General features: G+C 32.0%; 1 long non-coding RNA gene across 2 annotated transcripts; it reads right to left on the bottom strand.

Annotated features, from left to right (window-relative positions):
- Positions 1 to 277: 277 nt before the first annotated feature.
- Positions 278 to 12,674, bottom strand: LOC148602866 (uncharacterized). Of its 2 annotated transcripts, none has more exons than XR_015916625.1 (3): positions 2,111 to 2,206; positions 1,343 to 1,466; positions 278 to 602 (listed from the first exon to the last, which is right to left on the bottom strand). It is a non-coding gene; the product is annotated as an uncharacterized LOC148602866 (long non-coding RNA). The 2 variants fall into 2 exon arrangements; XR_015916626.1 differs by lacking the exon at positions 2,111 to 2,206 and adding an exon at positions 12,551 to 12,674 and having other exon boundaries at positions 285 to 602.
- Between the last annotated feature and the right edge of the window lie 320 nt (positions 12,675 to 12,994).

Below are 12,994 nucleotides of genomic sequence, written 5' to 3'. Positions count from 1 at the left end.
ACTTGCGTTTCCACAGAAGAGCGTCCTTAAGGTCAAAGTGTAAAAAGCGAAACTATACAGACTGCGTCGGAAAAATACGTTACTATTTTTCGAATACCTTCATATTGTTAATTTACTAAAGAAAGATAGTCAATGTTGATGACTGAATAAATGTAAAGAAAATTAATTTTCATTTAATTGCCATCAATCTTTGTGATGAAAAATTGATTATTCTTAAAAAATTATTCTTATTTTGATATATCAAAATTAAAAAAAAATGGCGAATTGAAAAAAAAAACAAATCGGATTGCCCCCATACATTTTTATTTAAACCAAATAAAATTTTTTGCTGTTCTCAACGCCAATAAAATAGCAATAACAATGGGATAATTAATTGGACAGAGAGAATACTTGATTCATTTTAGTAAAATTGCGATACATTATTTTAAGTCTGTTTAATAAAATTCGACTTCAAATATCTTAATACAATATGATCGTATTAAGATCCACAATGACATAGGTTGTCTCCATGGTAACACGTTCCACTATGATATCCTTTCCTGTGACACAAGTCTCTGCATGCAGTTCCGGCGTTAGATACTCCATGGCAGCTATTGGTACACCTTCAAAAATCACCAAAAAAATATATTTATAACTGACAGATCGTAGACTGCCTAAACTTCAAGTAAAGTGTGATCATGATGGAGAGAAGGATAAAAGTCAGCCACCACTTATGGAGGTAGACCTAGTGTACGGGATACAACTCTTATAAATCATTTGAATGTCTGTATTCACCATTATACATCAATCTCATGTAAGCATCAAAGTAACTTGGACTGACTTCGTACTGTTTCAGATGAGAGTTTGATAGGCTTCAGTTAAATTGAATATGATACAAACATATAAATGATTTCCAGAGTTATGTCCCTTACCCTAGGTCTATCTCCTTAAGGTTAAAAGTTGTAATTACCTATTATGTTGATAACAGAGAAAAAATATTTAATCAAAATTATTGAAAATTGAAAATAGAAATAAATTGATTTCCTTAAAAGTTAAAACGTATTTAAGAATAGTAATCGCCATAACATATTAGTTTTTTTATTAGTTCCTTAAACTTCCCCTTTTCATGGTTTTAATACAAGTAATGGGAGTCTAATATGTTCACACATTGCAATTGGTCAAGCGGGTGGTTCCGATTTTAAAACAAAGAAAACAGGGGTTTTTTTCAATAAATATACAGATATATTACAAAATAATATACATTTTAACCTCCAAAGCTAACCAAAAGAAACACTTCACACATTTTGAAGCCATTACGAAACAATTATAAAAATGGTTTTAAAATATAACGAACATGACTTACTCGCATACATCATATAATCCGAATAGATGACTAACACAGTTTCCAGTTAAGTACTTCTGGTAATGACATCTGCTTTTGCATTCTCCCGAATGACAGGCCTCGCTTTCAACAAAAGGCAAGCAACCTGTAGGCGAATATAAAAAGACAAATACATAACTTTTAAGAATAGTTCAATGGGAAAAGAAAAACAAAAGCACATACGAAAATTTTGCGAAAGATAAAATGTAACTTTGTTTTCAAGAGCAAGTACACATGTGACAATGCAACAATAATAATCTGAGTTTTGTTAATTGCAAAAAATATACTTGATACATGCATAACCTTTTGCGAATATAAAAAAAAAGTGAATTGCTACATATTTTTATTTCTTTTAATCAATTAGCTTTATATGTCTATATTATGAACTTTCTAATTATTCATTCCATTCTGCCTGTCGGGTCTAAGTAGATAATTCACATTGAAAATTCAATAGTTTCTATTGTATTTTAGTGTCATTTACAGAGTCTTCTCCCTTAATTTGGAGATTTACATGTACAGTACATTCTATATACTTTTTATCTACAAAGAACAAGGTTTAAATTGGAAGCTACATGTTACTTTCTATTTAGTATAATATTTTAAACAAAATATCAAAATGACAATATGTAGGCTTTCAAACCATGATTCTTATTTTGAATTGTATTAAGTTGTGTAATTATTTCGTGTAAAATAAATAATATCTATATGTGAAGCATTTCAGTTATTCATAAGAACCGAAATATTACATACAAGCAAAGACAACCAAACAACAGAGCAATATTCTCATCATTTTTGCAGTGTTTGACAATTCTATGGACTGACAGGGTTTTTATATGTAGTACTGAATGTAGTATCAACCCACGCACATGTCTAATTTCTCAAGGAAGTGTTTCTGTTCTAATCAAGCTTAAACTGAAGAACTGTTATTTAACCAATCATACTATACTTTTGATTTTCTATACTTCTTTCCAGCCACTTATTTTACGAACTTTAAGACACGACTGACAGAAATCCTTTTATTCGTGCATTAAGGTCACGAATCAGTAAGGCGCCTGTCCATAGACTTTTGTAAAATTTTGTCTGTACTTTATGCTTGGAATTTTACACAACACTAAATTTTTAGCATAAGTTATCATAGTTTTAAAGGAAAAATACGACTTTCATTTTCAGAAGTAAAATCAAAACATACAAAAATCACTGGAAATCTATTAATTATATACCACATAATGTGTTGTTATAATACAGAACACAAAATCTGTTCCATAGATATTTCTTGAAAACTTTGTATTATATTTTAATATTTTTTAGTGTAAACGCAACATTTTTATTGAATAAAATTTGGGGCTCACCAGACCCTTGTATTCACTTTAGACAAATAAAAAAGAAGTATTTGTTAGAAAAAAATGATAAAAAGCGCGACGTCACCGTGTTTAATAATGGTGATGTCAATTCGCTCGGCTGTATACTTGAATTTCAATGTCGAAAGTATTTTTTCTCTTGAAATCATTATGTAACGAATTTTAGTTTCAGATTCAGTCATTATTAATGTCAAACCATATCCAATGAAATAACAAATTTTAAACAAATTTTAACTTTAAATTTGATTCTCAGCCTAAATCATCAGGGTATTTACGGAGAAATACATGCTTTTCTGTTAGACTTCGGTCACTCTTTATCATAAAAATCACCGGATTTTTTAAGGTTTCGGCACAACTAATTTATTTCAAAAAATCAATCCCAACCTTATATAGTCCATCAATTTCACCTTGCAAGTAACTGTACGTGTACTTTATTTTACCATAGACATATCATCCACTTCATCATTCATAAACTGGATGAGATATCTATGGTAATTTGGAGTACACGTACAGTTACTTGCAAGGTGCTATTAATGGACTATATGAGGTTGGGATTGATTGAAAACCTCGAGTCATTCGAGGTAAAATTGTATAGGAGTAAGGGGAGTTTTGCTCGGTCTATGAAATAACTTCGAATTATTCGATATTCCGACGCTTCCGAGTTCGTCACATCAAGGATTGTCTGTGTGATAGATAACACATTATGATGAAACACACACGATTTATATTAACAGGGCACATTTCAGTTTCTATTAGTAATTTGATTAAATATTAGGATTTTTATTGTTTTGCGTTAACCCCTTTTTGACGTTTGCATAACGTTATTAAAAAAGCAATGCCGTAGTTATAAAAATACAATGAATTCGCTGAACTGGTCCTTTGTATGGTAGTTTATAAATGAACATAACGGACACTTACGAAAGCCAGAAATATGTTCGTCTCGTCTCACTTTTTAAATAGTTATAACTAATATCTATAATAGGCAAAGAATGCACTGAAAACAAAAGAGATCATATCGGGGGGATACGGTAACAAAGGTTGGGTTTGAGTCTAATGTAGTCTCTTTTGACATTAAGTGCAAAGATCGTATTTTTCATGTCATGTAATGATAAAAAAAATTCAACTACCGCAATTAAATAAACAATCTAGCTGTCAATGCCCGGCGCTGTCCTGAAACAATTATGTGCAAAGGAACCAAGGTTATGGCGATAATCAAAAGAATGCAATCGAGGGACAAAGACCAGATATGGAAAACAGACCACACACAACAAAGAGCACAAAGCAAATAAAATCATACACACAAAGCAACAAAAGCAAATGAGCAACTCTGACTACAAAAAACTGGGAAGCATGGACCAGGTGCACCGGTAGTGTAAGCGTCCTCTTATTTTTTAGAAACACCGCCGAGTTTCTCATAAAAAAAATAAAAAAGAAAATGTTGTGTAACTGAACTGAACATACTTAGCTTACATTACGGATGAGGTATGTGGAAACATGTCATGATTTCAATATCTAGTTTGATCGAAATACATGCACGCGCAGTAAAATATGTCGGTAGAATGGCCGTGAGTAAAATTTTACTCAAAGAGATCAGTAAACCTATAAAGTTAATACCTTCTTTTCTCATAAATTCGCAGCTAATAGAACCCCTGTTAACCCATATCATTAAGCAGTTCTCAGCATGACATAATATAATTACTTCAAAAATATTAATTCTATAAACTATCTGTCGACACTAACAATATTGGGTCAAAAACCATGACAGTATCAGCTTGCAAATTGGCGATCGCTTTAGGGACAGAATATACAGGATCCTTGATTACTTGTTTGCTGTATAACACAAGTTTTGTTGTACATGTATGTTAGAGGTATTGCAACTTATCGAAAGGTTTATTTAAAAAGTTCATATTTGTCAGAATGATATATCAACTCGTGATGTCACGATATATGTGTGTCGAAGGTTTCAACGATTCCCTCCTCAATGATAATCCTATCTTAAAAACAATCAAGTTTGAGACAATAAATAACAGCTGAGCTAAAGACAGGAACAGTGCGACATCGTCAACGATCAGTTTCGCACCGGTTTTCTTCAATGACATTACGATCGTTCATAGTTACCGATATGCAACGTTCAGTCACTGAATTCTCATCAATACCATCATGAGAGTAAATCATGCAGACTGAGATGACCATGTACTCAGACTTCAACGCTAGCTAACATGCAGTAAAAGTACGTTTTGTAATTTTAACTTGTCAACTAAAAATATTTACTTATCGGAACCTTCTATTGTGTTTAATTATTGAAAGCAGAAAACTGTTCTTCCATAAATTCATGCAAGGGGCAACATACCCAAGAAGGTTTATAATACCACCCACTTGCAATTGCACTAAATGGAATTTGATGAACGTTTCACGGAACCTTTATTCCTGATAATTTCCCGCCATGTCCTGTGCAGGTTTTTAAATGCATTGGCAGCTTTTCCTATACGAGTGATAAGCTCAGTAGCGATGGGATTGATTGGTGTTACAGGTTAGCGTAAGTATTCATAACTTCTCAAATTTATCAAGAGTAGACTTTTACACATACCAATGTTTCACCTATTGGTATGATCTTGGTTTTCACAGTAAAAACTACAAGGCCTATGTTCTATCCCGATTTTCTGAGTTTTGCCAATGCAGCTCCTGATTTTTTTCATCTGGTTTTCTGAGAGCCACATCATCAGCAAAGTTGAATTGGTTAATTTTAATTTATAAAAAAAACGATGCAATGTTATCTGTCTATAAGAAGTAAGACATTCTGAAATCGTCTTCAAAATATCTTGATAGAATAAATCCTAAAAGCGTATTCGGATTGACATTTGCATAGGTTGTCTCCATTATACACATAGAAATAGGGATCAATAACAGACAAATGCAATAATAAAAATCAACGAAGCTACTATGTATCAACGTTAAAATAAATTTTTCACAAAATCCAAGCGATTATCTTCTTATTCTCAAATTATCCTTAAAATATGTCAATCCTTTCACGTATTTACAGTTATAAAGTTTTTAAAATGTTGTATTTGATTTTTAAAAAAGGACCATCTAAATAAGATATAGATGGAATGTAACGTTCCGACATAAAAAATATTCTGATTATGAATGATGTTTTGTCAATAATCACTATACACTAATTGAAAGTTTTATGTAAATGATTTTTTTTGTTGGCGGCAAAGCCTTTAAAATAATAAGTTGTAACATGTTAATACCTTTCTCTTACTGGTCATTTGAAATTTAAATGTACGAAACATCCCACCCTGAACATGATTTATGATTAGTTGCAATTGGCAACCTCTCTGTATTCCATTTTCGATTTGCATAAAATGCTTTTAAAAGGTAAAAACTCATACTCATTTGGTCAAAAGAAAAGTCGTGCTAAGCAACACATAAGACGTCCACCGGGGTCCTAGATCCAGCTCCGTCATTTGCTGTTCTTTCCATTTCACTCCAACTGATTCCATTCTTTTTATCTTCCCCTCTAACGTCCTTCTCCGTGCACCCTTTGGTCGTTCTGATTTCTTTATGCCAGTTGTGGTCCACCTGAGTGCTTTCCTTGTATACCTTTGTTATCCATTCCATGTTTATGTTACTACCAGTTTGTTCTGCGAGTTCAATGGTAGATACTCTGTCTGTCCATTTAATTCTTAAAATTTTCCTTAAAATCTTTCTTCTCCAGTAGTTCTTTCTCTTTTTCATTGTTGGTTCTCCACGTGCTCCATATGCAGTGTAGTAATACTGCTCTTACACTGCTCTTGTATATTCTTATTTTCATTTTGTTCGGTATTTTTCTTGCTTTCCGGACATTTCTAAGTTTGTTAAAGGCTGATGTTGTTTTGCCTATTTTAATATCGATTTCTTTCGGTACTTCTCCGTCTATACTTAATTCCAAGATAGCAAATATATGACACTTCTTCAATTAACTAGTCATTTATCATAACATTACCATTGTGTTGGCAGCTTGTTTTCCTCGCTTCTTTACTGATTACATTCGATTTTGATTGCATGTGTTGGAAAGCATGGGACAATAGACTTATGTCATCTGCAAAGTCCATATCTTCCAATGCATCTGTTAGTCCCCACGGAATGTTTTTGGTTCATTTGTTACGTTTCTCATTATCCTGTCAATTGCAAGGAGAAAGCGTAAAAGTGACAACATACATCCCTGTCTTACTCCTGATGGTATTAAAAACCAATCTGTGAACTCGCCATCACGTCGTACTGCATATTTGAATCAACATAGTTGAACATATCTTTGATGATTTTGATGTCAATCCCATAATAATTAATGATGTGTCAAAGAGACTCTCTATGTGTGTCACCAAAAGCCTTTCCAAAGTCTCTATAATTAATATAAAGCGATATGTTCCATTTATTTGTCTGTTCTAAAATAGCTCTCTATATAAAGATATTATCAACACATGATCTATTCTTCATATAATCACTTTGCTCTTCTAGCAAAACTGTATCTATTGATTCTTAAAGTCTGTCTTGTAAAATACGACTCAAGATTTTTCATGATACAGACAAAAGACAAATACAAGCAAAATGATTTTCTTAGGTAGTTTAACAATAATTCCTTGTTTCCATTCTCCTGGTATAAATTCATCTCTCATAATTTTATTCAATAGCTGTTTCAAAATTTCTACACCTATGTCTGACTTTAATGCGTTAGCTTTCATTTGATAAATCTGTGCTTCTTTGTTACTTTTCGATTTTTTGATAGCATTAATTATCTCATCATGAGATATATCACCTGTTTCAAAGTCTAGTGATGTCATATCAGCTTCATCAAATGTATGCAGATCATGTGGTGACTCTATTCAAAACTTCTTTGAAATGGTCTTCCCATCTTTCAGTTGGTGTTTTCCTGTAAGCAGTGTTCCCTCTTTTGACTTAACATGGTTGTTAACTATGTTGGTATTGGTCACTTAGGATTTTTGTGATTTGATAGAATGTTCTCATATCCCATTGTATGCATCATATTCTTATTTCTCTGCTTGTTCTTCTATGCATTGCTTTTCATAATTATTCGCATTTTTTTTTATTTCCCTGTTTAATTTGCTATCGCTGTTGTTACTGTAATTGTTTGAGTGTGATAACACTCTCTGTTATATAGATAGCAGTGTTTTATGGAATGTTCTCAGTGTTAAAAAAATTTTCGATAATCCACACTGTGAAATAAATTCGGTAATTACACACTCGTGCTTTCTCTCGCCAAAACGTCACAACTTTGATATCAATTCGCCAATCACAGAATTCATATTGAAAAAAATCGATAAATTATGAAGAAAATCTACATAATAAATAGAATAATCAATTTGTTATCATGAATAACTAAAATATTATCACTCGTGCCAAGAACGCTTGAGGAGATAACTCGTGTGCGTATGAAGTTCAAAAGTCACGTGCTAAGACCAGCTTTAGGATGGAGGATCACCATATGACAATGTTAGGTAACCGTTGTGTCTCAATGCTATCTCAGACATGTCTCAAGTTACGACGTCATGAAGAAATCCTAAGTATATTTTGTGCAATGTTTACATTATTATTTATATTATGCTTTTATTAAAAAAAAATATTAAATATGGGTAAATGATTGATAGAGTAATCAAGGGAACCAAGGTTATAGCGGTAATCAAAAGAATGTAATCCAGGGACAAAGACCAGACATGGAAAACAGACATACACAACAAAGAACATAAAGTAACTAAAATATTGTTATATCAAATAAACAAAAATGCATATATGATAAGGCAAAAACCATTCGATTATCGGGGAGTGGGGTGTGTGGGGTGTGATATAAGAAATCTAATTTGTAATATTATAAAAAATGAATTTGTAATATTAAAACATCATTTTTTAATATCAGAAAATATTTTTTAATATTATAAATTCACTTTGTGATACTAAAAAGTTTTCTAATATTAAAAATTCCTGATTTATTAATATTATAAAGAAATACACATTTTGTAATATCACAAATTGAATTTGTAATATCAGAAAATGTATTTGTAAGTCTAGAAAAATCACTTTGTGATATTGCAAAATCAGTCACATTTTTTTAATATTACAAAATGATTTTCTAATATTAAAAAATCGTAACTGAATACAACAAATCCATTTTTCAATATTAGACAATCAATTTCTAATATTAAAAAATAGGTTGTTTTTTTAATATTAGAAATTCAAATGAATTTTTAAAATTAAAAAAGTGTTTTGTGATATAAGAAATCTAATTTGTAATATCAGAAAATGAATTTGTAATATTAAAAAATCTTTTTTTTTTATATTAGAAAATGCTCATTTTTGTCCACTTTGGCTTGCCATAATAACCTGCTCTTGGAAGACCTTACTTGTGTAATAAAAAACAGTTTATTGGTTACAAGAATAATCAACACTCTATAAAAATGGGAAGCCCATTTTCATAAAAAGTTCTTAGAAACAATGAAAATCCTGAGCGACCAATGCACACGTAAATAATATCAGTTGTGGCACTGGTTATTTTAAAGATGGTTATTTATATAAGTTCTGTTGCTCCTTTGTTTATAGCGAGCACCGCGAATCGGTGTGAACTATACGGTTATTGCATGTACTATCTAAATTTCCCTTAAGGTGCCCCAATATGCAAACGAAAACAAAGTCATGTCCCGGAAGTAACAAAAAGTGACTGTCCTTACGGAGAAAATTCATCGCTTCCTTAAACCAAACAAATAAAAATACATAGGTTAAGATTACGTTTCAGCAAAAATAAACTACTCTTTTCTGAAAGTTTTCGAGTCTTTCTCCATTTTTTTTACTTATTGAAAGAAGCGAATATGATGTTTTTAAAAAGTTCACGAAACACGTGGATGTGTGTAAGTGTATCTCCGCTGTTCCACTGTCGCTGTTGCCAAGAACTTAAACCGCCTTGAAAAAAAATATAACTCCGATTATATTATCAAAATCGAAGCATAGCTTTTCTAAGATCGGGGAGGCAATCATTTACTTGTTTGTTTTGTACATGTAGCTGTCGTCTGAATTTTGTTTACGTCACATGATATTTGTAAAATATTCCCACTATCCGTGGAGACCTGTAATATTTCAGGTATGTGTACAAATTGATCTGACCAGCCAAAACTGAAATGGATGTTGCAAGAGAAGTCCTTAAGGGAAACAAAATGTAAAGTATTGCGAAGTGCTATAAAGTTATCAACCATTTTGAGAGCGAGCTAGTGTTACAGAGTTGGCTTCAACTCGGGGAACTTGTAGAGCGAGTTAGCATTCAACGAAATACTATTTTCAACGTCTCGATTTTATTTTTTATTGCGCCATCTTCTACGCACTCAAATCATCAACAACATAAATTATGTACAACACGTTCCGACACCATAAAAATACGGATTTACTAAAATGTATTTATCACGGAGCTGGACAGTCATATTCTTACTTAAAATTAAATATTATCATTCAGAAGAAAATGTAGATGAAAACATACAAAAAGCATGTTCAAAAATATCATATATTTTACACTAGGGGAAAATGGGTATGGGGTTGGAATTTTGAAAAAAAAAATCAAGTTATTAATTTATTGAAAAAAACTTCCCCATTAATTAACAAGACATATTTTCAAATAGAAATAGTGTTTCGCTTGCTGCTTATATACATGTAGATATAAATAAAAAATATTGCACTTGCAATGCAAAAATTTTCATCCGGGTAGAACCCCACTCTTTGTAATGTCCTTAATTATATTTACGAGTCCCGCATAGACAATATATGTATGGTAAAGCTCACGGTGCTCGCTGATTTAGGCAATGCCTATCCCGTATCAGAAAAAAAATCCAGACTGTTGTGGTTTCCTGTATAAAATGTTTATTTTTTAATCCTCGATGGTTTTTAATTACTACTAAGTAAGAAATTTTAAATGCGTTGTATTTTCTGTACACATAACATCTCCTTACTCGGCTGACCTCAAAAGCGTATACATACTCATACATGTTTTATAGCCTTTATATCTATTAGAACATTTACATTACTATCTATTTAAACAAGAGGTCCCAGGAGCCTGAATTGCTCACCTGGTTGAATTTTGTCTTTCAAGGGCAGTAAATTTAAGAAGAATTTCTATCATAGTTTTCAAGGGAGCGAGGGTGGACTCAAAACCCTAACTTGGGAGGATGTATCTGTAGCCTCAAGTAGGGAAGAAATGTAAAAAAAACACATCGTATAAAGATATAACTTGATGAAAATAATTATATCGACTAGAAATAAATTAAAACGATATACGAACTCGGCACAAATCGGAAAAAAAACGCTCGAGATCCCCGCGTTTTACACCGATTCTAAGCCTCATCCGCATATTGTTTTTATGTCTTGTCAATATACAGTTATTTGTTAAATACCTGTTTTACATTAATTTAGTTGTTCGTAAAAGATGCCTATTTGTAGCTATTGATGTATTATCATCGAGTGAATATGAACCTAGTAAACTAATAAAGATAAAGAGCACAGGCACTTGGGCCCAGGATTTTTTTTTAAATGTTCCTCAAAAACATCATTAAATAATTTTGTTTCCATATCTTAGTTATTATGCGTGTTCTCTAACGTGTCCGCTTGCTATTTATTCCTGTTTATACTATGCCTAGTTTTCATCTATATACTTCTCTAACGTGTCCGCTCGCTATTTATTCCTGTTTATACTATGCCTAGTTTTCATCTATATACTTCTCTAACGTGTCCGCTTGCTATTTATTCCTGTTTATACTATGCCTAGTTTTCATCTATATACTTCTCTAACGTGTTCGCTTGCTATTTATTCCTGTTTATACTATGCCTAGTTTTCATCTATATACTTCTCTAATAAATGATTCGCTGGCGTGGGTGAATTGTTTTCAATGATTGCATACCTTGAAATTAATGGCAAATTTTTAAAATTTGATGCCTAGTTTCCATAGTATTATATTGAATATTTTTGTATAGACAGCACTGGATTATGTTTATGTGTATTATGATTCACATTTTGAAACTCATTTAAGTTTCACGCACTTGTTTAATCTGAGGAGTTCTTTGGCACTCACGTAATGATTTGGTTATTCATTCTCCAATTACGATTTCTGCAATTTTACTGAGATCAGCTTTTGTAAATCTTAGTAATTGCTTATTCATCTCAACCTCTAAATTAAATCAAATTATTTTACAAAATACAGCATAAAGTTCATGTCATGTCAACAGGACACAGAAAAAAAAAAACTCCACTGATCAATAGCTAATAATAGAAATTATTATCAGCTTATGATTCGACGTACAATCATATTATCAGCTTATGATTCGACGTACAATCATATTATCAGCTTATGATTCAGTGTAGAAAAATACATCTCAGAATACTTCCGTGTGCAATCTTCAGCGTACCATAATACTATCACGTGATACTTCGGCGTACAATCATTTTATCAGCTTAATACTTCTGTATACAATCCTCATTGCTCTTATTAGATGGGGAGAAGTAACATAAATTCATTTTACAGCGAGTAATATGGTTAATTTCGGGAATATAGTCGGTCCTGTCTTGATTAAATGACCATTACCTGATGAACTTCTGGTCAATTGCCAAGGGGATTAAATCTAAATTTGAAAGGAAGTTTAAATCTTTTGTAAACAAAGCTATAGTTAACCATTTGAGATTGTTTCACCAGGTGATTGGTAAGGGAAAACCAACTCTGTCCCTTGAAATTAACTACGTCTAACCGTATATTAATTGCTGGAGTGAATGTGTCTTCCTGGAAAAGTGTAATGTCAAATATATACTTACAGAGAACCAAGAAACAAATGACCAAACTTTTCATCATGTTTTTTCTGTGTAAGATATTAACCGTAGAAATGCTCCTTCTACGGTATTCATTTGCTGTCGCCAAGGACAAAGGACTAATTGTTATCACTTGACATGACCTCTCTATAAGCATTGTAGATAGAACCGAAATTATTCTGCGCAGTTTCGGCATGGCAGAAATTAGAATTTAACACGCAATCAAATTGGTATGGAAATAGCTTTATTTACATACAAACTGCGCAGTTCTTAAATCTGAAAGAATGCCAGGTCAAGGTTACCGAATAAAGATATTTCAGAACTCGTAAAAAATTAACACGCATTTAATGTGAATGGTAGATACATGTTTACACGCGAATAAATATTCTTTGTTATTATTAAATTCTAAAGATACATGTACAAACATGTATGCTTCAACCAATGGTTCTA

Source organism: Perna viridis, chromosome 11, assembly GCF_037379345.1.
Source record: "Perna viridis isolate PV_CMFRI_1.1 ecotype Kerala chromosome 11, ASM3737934v1, whole genome shotgun sequence".
NCBI classification, from domain to species: Eukaryota; Metazoa; Mollusca; class Bivalvia; order Mytilida; family Mytilidae; genus Perna; species Perna viridis.
The sequence above is the reverse complement of the archived record's forward strand: the minus strand, read 5'-3'. Positions and strand labels throughout refer to the sequence as shown.